The 11,582-nt window shown below is 35.7% G+C and overlaps 1 pseudogene; it reads left to right on the forward strand.

Moving 5' to 3' along the window:
- Positions 1-1,793: 1,793 nt before the first annotated feature.
- On the forward strand, positions 1,794-8,948 carry LOC112733116 (sec1 family domain-containing protein MIP3-like; annotated as a pseudogene).
- The last annotated feature ends 2,634 nt before the right edge of the window (positions 8,949-11,582 follow it).

The raw sequence follows: 11,582 nt of genomic DNA on the forward strand, positions 1-11,582 counted from the left end.
AGATATTGATATTTCTGGTTACGTTATGAATTGAACTCCAGTTTATCCAGCATCCGTGTGTTCTCAGCAATCAGCATGATTCTGAAAACCAGATCAGACCAGCCGGTCAAATCAGTCTGACCGCAAACCGATAGTTTAGCGGTTCGGTTTATTAATAAAAACCACTATTTTAAGAATTGGGACGAACCGTTGAACGCGGCCGGTTTATAGAAAACGACGTGGTTTCCTTCCTTGAAAGAGGAAAAAAAGAGGATTGCACGCGTTATCCCCTCCCCTCCCCCTTCTCTCTTCCTCCACCTCCACCAAAGAAAGCAAACCCTAGCCACCACCAATCGTTGTCGCCGTCTGTCGGAGTGAGAGACTGCTGCCACCGTCCGTCGCACTCAAGAACTTCCGTCTTCGTGCTATCGGTCCTCTCGCTGGATCCTCCGCGTCGTTTGCTCGCGTCTCGCCTCTCTCCTCTGTGCTCGGCTGCTCGCGCCTCCCTTCGCCAGTGAGTGCTCGAGCTGTGCGTGTTGGTTGCCTCTCAGTCTCACTCGAGTCTCGTCTCAGTCACACTGCTAGCATCTCGTGGTTCGTCTGTCTCGTCGCCGGCGGCAGAAGCAACTCGTGGGGTTGTCTCTTGCTTCGTCGCCTTCCGTGGTGGTCGCCGACTCGCCGTCGACCGTTGGTGAGTCCCTGCACCATCGCTTCCCTGTTCTCTCTTTTTCAGATTTCCCTTCTCCCTGTATTTTTGCATGTTGCTGAATTGCTAATCAATAAATTTGCCTTGTTGCTGATCTAAATGTTGCTGCAAATCGTGACTGAACTAGGATTTGTTAAATTTGTTGCTTCCCAGTCCAGATCAGAACAGAATGCTCAGTCAGTGTTTGGTTGATTGGCTTTGCTCACTGATTGTATTTGATGATAAATTTTAAATTGATAACTCTATTACTGCTTTACTGTCTGTTTCTGTAGTTAAATTTTATTAAAGTTTCTTGAATTTGCACTGCCTATGTTACTGATTCACTGTTCCTTCAGTGCTTTTTGTTGTTGTTAATCATTGTGATGAGCTTTGTTAAAATTGGGTTGAAAACTGTTAATCTTTCTTCATTTTTCATTGTTCTAACTTCTGTTCTTATAAAAAATTTGCAATTGGTGATCTTTTGATTTATTATATGCTTCATGGTTTTAATTTCACTTTGCTTCTAGGCTTTGAAATCAGTTATGATAACTGTGATGCAATTATTTAGTTGGATAACTGATGTAACTATTGAGTTCAAGAGATTGAGTTTTTTTGTTCTCATTATTATAACACATGGATAGTTTAGAATTTTCTATTTCTTTCCCTTACTTCTGAAGTTTGTTATTTCAGAAGGTTCAGTGTTGGCTTCAACTTTCAAATGGGAATTGGGAGCTGGTGAAGATAATAACATCTTCTGGAACTGAGTCTGTTGTTTCACACTGATGGGAAAGTAAGATATGATCTAGAATTACGACAGTACACAGTGATGTTTGTTCCATCTAGTTGACTCAGTGAGACAACTGGGAAATGCTCTTTTTTGGTCTGATTAACTAACTTCAATATTTAACCTTGTTAATTATAGGTTTTAATGCACGATGAAAGCTTAATATCAGCAAATCCTGATTTCTTGATGGAGTGGATGACCTCATGCAACTTAGTTATTTAAACGAACCTTCAGTCTTATACAACTTACAATATAGATACAACCAGATATGATCTATGTAAGTCTTTATATTGCTGATTTTTCCCCTCATCAATTTGCTTCCTTATCATAAGTCATAACAGCTTTATGGGCATATCTTGTACAATTCAGACAAAAGCAGGGCCTGTTTTGGTTATATTGAAGCCTACAAGTGTAAAAGAATTAAAAGGGCTTGTTTTGTTTTACTTTTTGACTCACTACATTAAGGCAATATTCTTATCTTTAACTTGTGCACTGCAATTCAATCCAGCTATTTTTAATGGAAGTCTAATTATGTTAATTGTCAACAAATTTGCAGCAAGTTTTTGCATATTTTTATGATAATTACATTTAGTTGGTGATATTTTTATGTAGGGTTTTAAATTTGAAAGATCTTTTAGGATGTTTATTTTATAATTTATTTGTTATTTATTATGGAACGGTTTTTCCGGTTGAACTACGGTTAGACCGGTTAGACCAATAAATTATGTGAACCAGTGACTAGAGTGGTTTCGATGGACTGGTCCGGTTTTCAGAACCTTGGTTCTCAGTTCTTGAGCACATCGAATATACTCCTTTAGGAACGAAGACTTGCTGTTTTGGTGGGATTTCTTTCCAGAGTCACTGCGAAGGGAATACTTCTTTGGGTTGCGAATCTCAAGAACAGCTCCTGGTATGTTCGACCTATTAGGTGCCTGTCCCTTTGCCAATTGAGAACTAAGATTAAGATCTCAATTTCTCATTGCAATTTCAGTTGCTCTCTAAAGTCTCAACGTACTGATCCGTTTCCTCTTCGAAATGCTAACCCAATAGTTTGGTGCTTAGGAATACTAATCTTAACAAATCATAACGCTCTGAATTTTCGGCCTGTGTTCTCATCTGAAGAAATACCGCTAATCTACTGAATCGGAAAGGAACAGCTTGTTGATGTATCATTCTTGCCGATTCCTCAAACAGGTTAATAATCTTTATATTTTCTGTTTGCTTGGTCATTTGAATTTGATTTTTAATTAGTCCACTTCTGAATTTCAAGAACTTAAAACTTTTTGCTTTTAGAAGATTCTATTTTATTATTTTTTTTTCAATTTTGATTGATTTTGAACGGTCTTAGTGTCCTAAGAACTTATTTTTTATGCAGAGCTACGATCAGAGCTGAGACACTTTACCTTTGTGTGTTAATGGAATAATCTATAATCCAATAAGGCCAAAACGTTGTTGCAAAACTCATTTTATATTTAATTTTTAGGTTATATTTCATTGAAATCTATATTTCTTGTATCAAGCTGCTGAAATTGCATTAGCCTTGAAATCACTTTTCATGATAATTTTTGTTGTTATTCAATATTGTTTCTTACTGGAACATTTGGTCACAGACGTTGTGGTCGTCAATAGCAAAACTAAATAAAAGAGAAGAAAATTGCTTTGGACTGAAAGTCTCAAGCAGGCTGCTATTTTATTACGGAATCTAGATGTTTGAACAGATTCAATGAATTCTTATCGTTATATCCATTTCATGTTGTTGATAGAGCCCTTGCTTTTGTGTTTTCAACCAATTTCATCAATTGTGCCTTTTAACCACCTTTATTCACAAATATTTAAGTTGAATACCATTTTTAGGAACTCACAATTAACACACATGCATTTTTGTTGGTTTAAAGTGATAAGGTATGTTTTGTTGTAATTAGCTTGGTCTTGTTGGCATATGTTGTAACTGATGACTGCATACAGATGATACCCTTTTGTTTTCTAAAACTTATTTGAACCTCCTGTAAAAACCTTCTAGACCTATCTTTGTGATGGAGTTATCATATAACTAATTTTCATTTTCCTTTTGTTAGCATGAAATAAAATGATCGGTACATGGACCTAGTGTGCACCAATATTGCATTTTGCATCTTGGGCTGCACCATGACTTTGGCTTTGTCTTGCAATACGTGTTTATTTCAGATATCAGAGCATGTGGAAGATGCTATTGTTTATTTAGATGCTGGTTCTACAGAGAGTTTCCAGTTTATAGGGCATATCCTATACTTCTTGATCTTGGAGCACAGCTATTGCAGTTTGGAAAGTATGTCAGTACTTGATGCGGTATGTAGTAGTTTCATATTTTATCAACATTGTATTACTCTTGTGTACTTACAGTAGCTGCTTCACATTATATTAATCATTGAAAGGGCAGAAAATGTAGTCCTTTTTTTGGTTGGCAACACCGGCGGGACCAATAATCCAATTCGGAGCCAGTTAGAATTGAGGCTCTTCAATCTCCAAGAGTGTGTTAGTGAGGATCAAACCTGGACCTAGTCTTTTTTTTTTTTTAAATAAAAAAAAGTATATATCTATAAAAAAATAAAATAAAATCGAAGATTTACTGGCTGATGGCCAATCTTATAGTTCATTATTTCCATACCTAAACTTGTTACAGACTTTTAGTAACAATTAATTGATGGGAAGATATATGGTTTCAATAAAAAACAAGCAAGTCACTAACATTTGTAACTGACTTACTAGTAATGGTCAGTGTATGTTAGGTTCAGAATTTTGTTTTTAGTTTTTGATATTGGGAATTGAAATTATCAAATAAATTTAAAAACCCCTATTCCTTTTGGCCTTATGTAACAAAAGGTAACAAATACTCACCAGGTTGGACTGCATAATGCTGTATTGTCATTTGTCAAAAATGTAACTCCTGCAGAAAATGGACGGTGTCCTTTTGGGATCTGGAAATTCATTTAAATCTTGTTTGAATTGTTGAACATTCAATATAGAGAATTGAATATTTTAACATTTTATATAATGATGTCATAGGATTTGATCCCTAACCTTTCCATCCTTTAAAAATGGCCAGCCTAGTGCGCAAGCTTTCAGTTGTGGTCAGTTTGAGAGGATATATAGCCTTATCCCTTCAAGCAGAGATCCAATTTCAAGTTTTGTGCTATATGAATTCTGGTGTCTGTTGCTTGTCATGATGTGTATTATATACGTTTCTCATTTCTCACTACTCAATTAATGCGGTGCAAAAAATATTTGTACTGTATAATTTAGCACTCCTCATCAATTATAATCAACTTTAATTTATGGTTCGTTTAAGTGGCTATTGAACTCCATTCTAATCCTGCGGGGAAATTTGTGTTATTACATCCGCCTATAAGTGATGCAATCGTATTTTACGTTGCCTGAGTGCACATCAAGTTGTTCGTCACTGCGTTATATTTACATCTATCTCAGAGGTGCTTATTCATAATTACTGCTCTTGGACTGCTATCTTTACTTCAGTATAAATTCATTATTGGACTAATCTTACTATATATTGGAAAAACTTCTCACTTGTGAATTTTCTTTCTTTTTCTTTATAACATATAGTTTATCATTCTATTGAAGCTTTACTAATTTTAATATTGTTCTATGAATATATTTTTTCAGAGATTTTTGCACTTAGAATAGCTTGGTGATTTATTTTATGTTGCTTTAATCTATATTGTAAACTTTTTAAAATAAAAGTTTTTTATTTTTTTTCCTAATTTTTTGCATCACGTTTTTTTCTTAATTTTCCTAAATATAACACTTGGATTGCAATGTTACATTTATTTTGTTCCAGGACCTTTTGGATAGCAATATTACATTTATTTTGTTCCAGGACCTTTTTTCTCTTTCGCTTGGTAAAGATGTTTTAATAATAGTTAAAATGCAGGCAGCTCATTCGGTGTTTCCGGATTCACCTCTGGGACCAGATGCCTATCGTGAATATGAATCCTTATTGGTTCAAGATTATGAAGAACTAAATAAGAAATCTGGGGCAAAACCTAGGCAGTTTGGTAGTAAAGTCCAGGCAAAGATTAAATTTGAAGACGGAGGACGTTCAAAACTTTCTCCCAGTGGAGAGGATGTTCCTCATCTTGAAGCTAGTTCAAGTGGAAGAGATTTTTTGAACAGACTCCATTGGACTCCACTGAAGATGCAGTGTTTAAATTGGATGTTTCTGTTCATCATTTTCCAATGATTTTATGTCCCTTATCACCAAGAGTATTTGTTCTACCTTCAGAAGGATTGGTGGCTGAAGCACACTTATCATCTGACCATGAGGATTCCATTGGTCCTGGTTTTCCTCCCTTAAGTACTGGTATGCTTTCTGATACAGATGATGTGCCTCCAGGTGCAACTCTCACAGCACACTTTCTCTACCATTTGGCGGCCAAGGTAAATAGTGGCTCACACTTTTGCTGAAATGTTTGCCTACCTCTGGTGACTTGATTTCTGCATTTCTTTTTCTATTCACTGGATTCTTATATTATATGCTTCACCCCGAGTTCTGTCCCTATTGCAATCTTGTACATCATGAGTGATAGATCTGTTGCATGCCAGCATCCTACCATCTTACTGGGGTACCTATAGATCCATTTAAAAAGTATGTAAATAAAATAAAATAATAAAAAATATTAAAATAAATTTTAATTACTATGTATGTTGCCTATGTAAATATGTAATATACCTTGCTCTTAATGACCATTTCAAACATTTGGTTTTTAATAATACAATGTTGTTTGATCATTGTAATTAACCCTATTAAATGAGAGAAGACTGCTGTTGCCATTGCTTTTGTATTATTAAGAATGTTGGTAACTCTCTCCTCGATGAGTACCTCTGGTTTGGTTTGTTTTGTTTTGTTTTTTATTTTTATTTTTATTATTATTATTATTATTATTATTATTATTATTATTCAATTCCTCCTCTAATGTTACATTGGCTGTTTCTTTTGTTTATGATGTAGATGGACTTGAAAATGGAAATTTTCTCCCTTGGGGATATGTCAAAAACTGTTGGAAAAATTTTGACTGACATGTCAAGTCTTTACGATGTAGGCCGCCGTAAACGGTCAGCAGGACTGTTACTCATTGATCGCACACTTGATCTCCTTACTCCTTGCTGTCATGGTGACTCACTATTTGACCGTATGTTCTCTTCTTTGCCCCGAAGGAATCGAATTTCCAATACCCAAGGTAAAGGTTCAGGGCTCCAGCTCAAACTTGGTTCTTCGTACCTGCAACGTGCTCCTTTAGATGCTCAGATACCACTTACAAAGATCCTTAATGATGAAGATTGGCAAATAAACAACTTTCGGCTTTTAGAAAGTGTTGAAGCTTTTCTATGTGGTTGGAACTCTGGTGATTCTGATTCTCAGGTTACAGGTTTGATTAATCTTAGTCAGAAAATTCATGAAAAAGAGAGTCACTCTAGTGCAGAAATACTCATTGGATCTTTTGTTTCCTCTGAAACTTTCCGTGGAACCCCATTTTTGGAAGCTATACTGGATAGAAGAACAAAAGATGGGGGCTTACTAGTAAAGAAATGGCTACAAGAAACTCTGCGCAGGGAAAACATTACTGTAAATGTGAAATCCCGTCCTGGTTTTGTTACAAAACCTGAGCTACAAGCTATGATCAAAGCATTGACTGGGAGCCAATCATCTTTGCTGAAGAATAAAGCAATTATCCAAATTGCTTCAGCCACATTGTTTGCACTTGAAGAATCAAATTGTACCAAGTGGGATGCATTTAGCAGTGCAGAGAAGATTCTGAGTGTGAGTTCAGGGGAAACCAGTCAAAGTCTTGCTGCTCAAATTGGTGATCTCATCAATAAGAGTGCTCTGTTGGGATCTCAAGTAAATAAAGGGAAAAGTGAGATGTCAAAAGGGTTACTTTCTTTGCAAGATGCAATTCTGTTGATGATTGTTGGATATATATTGGCCGGTGAAAATTTTCCATCATCTAGTTCTGAAGGCCCATTTTCTTGGCAGGAGGAACGCTTGTTAAAAGATGCTGTTGTAGATGCCCTTCTTGAAAATCCATCAGTTGCAAATCTCAAGTTTCTAGATGGGATAAGGAAGAGCTTGAGAAAAATGTATGCAAGTCAAAATCGGAGAAAGATACTGAAAAACTAGACATCGATGATTTTGATGATGAGCAGTGGGGGGAATGGGGGGATGAAGATGTTGAGGATGACAGCAAAAATGAACAAGCGTATGGTGACGTGCAACTTAAGTTGGAGTTGCGCGACAGGGTGGATAACTTGTTCAAATTTCTTCATAAGTTATCCAATCTGAAAAGAAAGAATATACCACTTAGGGATGGATCATTGACCATGGAAGGCAATTTCAGTGAGGATTCCTATATGGGGAAAGGATTACTTTATAAGCTACTAACAAGGGTGCTAGGCAAGTATGACGTGCCAGGGTTAGAATATCATTCATCCACTGTAGGTCGTCTGTTTAAAAGCGGGTTTGGCAGATTTGGCCTTGGTCAGGTGATTAGTGTTTCTTACCCTTTTTGCATGACTCTTGCTTTAGTAGTTCAGTTCTTCAAATATTCTATATCTAATTTTTCATTCTTTCCGCCTTTATTGTTCTGCTAAATACAATACTTCAGGCAAAACCAAGTCTTGCTGATCAAAATGTCATTTTGGTGTTTGTTATTGGGGGCATTAATGGAGTCGAGGTGAATTTCTAGACTGCCCTGGTCTGATCTGTTTATTATTATTGTCTTTTTGTAGTGAATAAAAAAGATGGTCACTTTTTAATATGGTAGTAAAATGAAATACCATATTCTGAACTGACTGGTTTTTTTATGTGAATTTAGATTCTCTCATCTTTGAAATGAACATAATAATGTTCTGTTCACATCTCCACCATCGATAAACAATCAATGGTCAGGATGTAAACATAATCTTGTTATGGCCATTTTGAACATAAGAGGATCCAAATCCTTTTATTTTCCACATTTTCATTGGTTTGCTGTATTTAACATTTTATTTAAAACTTTCTCCTTGTTGGCATGGATTAGTAATATAATACTATCTATTACTTTTCTGTCACAAAGGTTCGTGAAGCTCAAGAGGCATTGGCTGAAAGCGGAAGACCTGACATAGAATTGCTTGTTGGTGGAACAACTCTTCTAACTCCTGAAAACATGCTTGATTTATTGCTAGGGGACTCCAGTTTCTTTTAATTCTTTTCTTTGCATTTGTAGGAGATAGAAATCCAATTTATTTTATTTTATTATATCTCCTAAATCATGTATGTTATAAATGATATAGATTACCGGATAAAAGTTTGATCTTTATCAAAATCTAAAGGGAAATGAACCTAAGATAGGGTATTTTGCCAAACCCTTGGTAAAATGGAATGTTTAGTTATCTCATGCTAACAGGAACATTAGCAGACTAGCATTGATCAACGAGAGTTGAATGAAATGAAAGATTGTGTTAAAATTATAGGTTCATACAAGTATGAAACAGGCAAATAAATATGCTTTGTTGAAAAAACACAACTTAGTTTATATATAATTTTGGTGACACCTAGCGCTATTTAAATCTACCAAATCACAGCAGGGGGATTAGTTTCAAACTTCGGAAATTTGGAAAATTAATTTTATTTCTAAATTAATTAGTTTGTTTGAATTTTACGAAAAAATGAGAATTAAATTAATTTTGAAATTTAATAGACTTCATCTCGTTTGTATTAGAATTTTTTTTAGATAAGATACGATTAAGCTTTTATTCAATAATCAATTTGGTCACTGTTTTGAACATGTTTAATTTGGGTTTGGAGTTTTACAATCGTGAATCAACTTTTGACAGAATATTTGTGTGTAACCATTAATAGGTTCAATTTCGTTTTTTGAGGGACCAAATTGAGTTCTACACTAGACGCTCACAATGATAGTTAACTGCATGCATTAGATAATATTCTGCTAACCAAAGTGGTTGTGAAATGAACAAGTTGATTCATGGTTGCAAAACATGGCTTTTTCTTTTTCAACCATACCAGGGTCACACCAAAATTCGCCACCAAGGTAGAATAAGTATTTAGATACAAAATATATATTAAAAATAAATTAAATTACACATGTATTTAAACACAAATACATAATGATTGATTTTAGTATGCAAATAACATTTAACTTTTTTATATGGATTAAACATTATAAGTTATTTGAAACGTTTTTATCGATTTGTGCAGCATGTCTTATTTCGTTTACAGTATGTGCATATCTCGTTTACAGTACTGTAAACGAGATAAGACATGTCAGCAAGTACACATATCACGTTTATACACGTGATTTGATGCGTGGCTGTAAACGAGATACGTACATACTTATTTCGTTTACACTGCAAATAAGATAAGATTTAGACGTGCCTATATAAGTAACTCGTTCACAGCGCCTCTAGTGTCACTATCTATACCTATCAACCTTCATTTCTCTCTTTGTCGCACGTTTTGTTGATATTCTTGAGATACTTCAACGTTATGGCGCGCGCAGATGCATGGGACGATGACATCAACCACCTAAATGTTACTTGGCACATCGTGGGAGCAATTGACTTCCAGGTCAGTATTATTGTTTTTATCTTTTAAATAAATAAGCATATGTGATTATAGTTAGGACACTTATATAGATTTGGTGTTGTTACACATAGGTAGAATAGATTATGTTTTTCTAATATAAAATAGGTTATTTGACAAGTTATTAACATTTGTTAGATGTCGAATGTATTTTTAGTAAATATTAATTTACTAATTAATTTAATTTAATTTATTAATTAACTGTTTATTACGTTATCTTACTTTTTTTAGTCGAATTTTATATTTTTAATTTTAATTTTGAATATGCTAAAAATTTAGTTTGAAATCCAAGATTTTACAATTGAAATAGATTTGCTATTAAAAGGTTTCATATTTTAACAGAGGCCTCGCTTACTACTATCTAGGCGGATGAGCCACACTCTTGTACCACCGGACACCATTGTCCCTTACCTAAGGCAGGCTGGGTTTGGATTTGACAACTCCCTAATCACTGCGTTCGTGGAGCGATGACATCCAAAGACCCACACTTTTCACCTGCCATGGGGTGAGTGCACCATCACCCTGTAGGACGTTGCGTACCACTTAGGTTACGCACACATGGAGAGCCAGTGGATGGGTGCTTGCGTGACTTCCAAACTTGGTACCAGCGCCCGACATGGGAGTACGTAGACGAGCTCCTAGATGCCAGTCCTCCTCATGCTCAACAGCAGGGTGTCCAGAGAAAGGAATCGTTTAGTATCAAGATGACATGACTTCGAAATCGAGTCCGGCATATGCTAGCGAATGCAGATGCAGCCACCCTGTCAATACACGAGGTGTTACATCTTGTTGCTGATCAAGGGTTACCTAGTGACGGAGAAGTCAAACAATCAGGTGCATATCAGATAGTTGCCACTTTTGGATGACATCGCTAGGTGTCGCAGTCTGTCTTGGGGATTAGCAGTGCTTACATGAACGTACCACTATTTATACTATGCAGCACATCGAGATACGATAGATATAGCTGGATGCACTTCGCTCCTGGTCTCGTGGATATACCATAGCTTTCTTTAGTGGTGTCCACCTTAGAAATAGATTTTGAAGTTTTCTCTAGCAGTGAGGTAACTATTTTCATTTACGGTTTTTGTCCTTTCTATTTATGTAATTAAATTTTTTATTGCATGGAGTGAGACAATTTGATTGTTGCATATGTGAATAGGTGGAAATTCTAACATACCTCCCTAACGAATTCAAATATCATCAGTCAAAATTCTAACCAAAATAAGATAATGCATTCAAATACAAAGTAAAGCTTGCCAATATCCGAAATTTTGTCAGAAGGCGATACTGAGACTCCAAAGACAATCATCAATGAATTGTCTGCAACGCACATGGTACTTTAACCGATCCGACTCCACAACTCGGTACTCAACACTTTTTCGAATGTTGTAATTCTCCACGCCTTGCATGATTGCCTCTCTGCTTCTAAAGATGTGACCAACTCTAAACTCCAAATTACCGTCTGTGTTGTAATCATCACCCATATTGAAAAATGGAGTTAC

This window comes from Arachis hypogaea, chromosome 13, assembly GCF_003086295.3.
Source record: "Arachis hypogaea cultivar Tifrunner chromosome 13, arahy.Tifrunner.gnm2.J5K5, whole genome shotgun sequence".
Classification (NCBI taxonomy): Eukaryota; Viridiplantae; Streptophyta; class Magnoliopsida; order Fabales; family Fabaceae; genus Arachis; species Arachis hypogaea.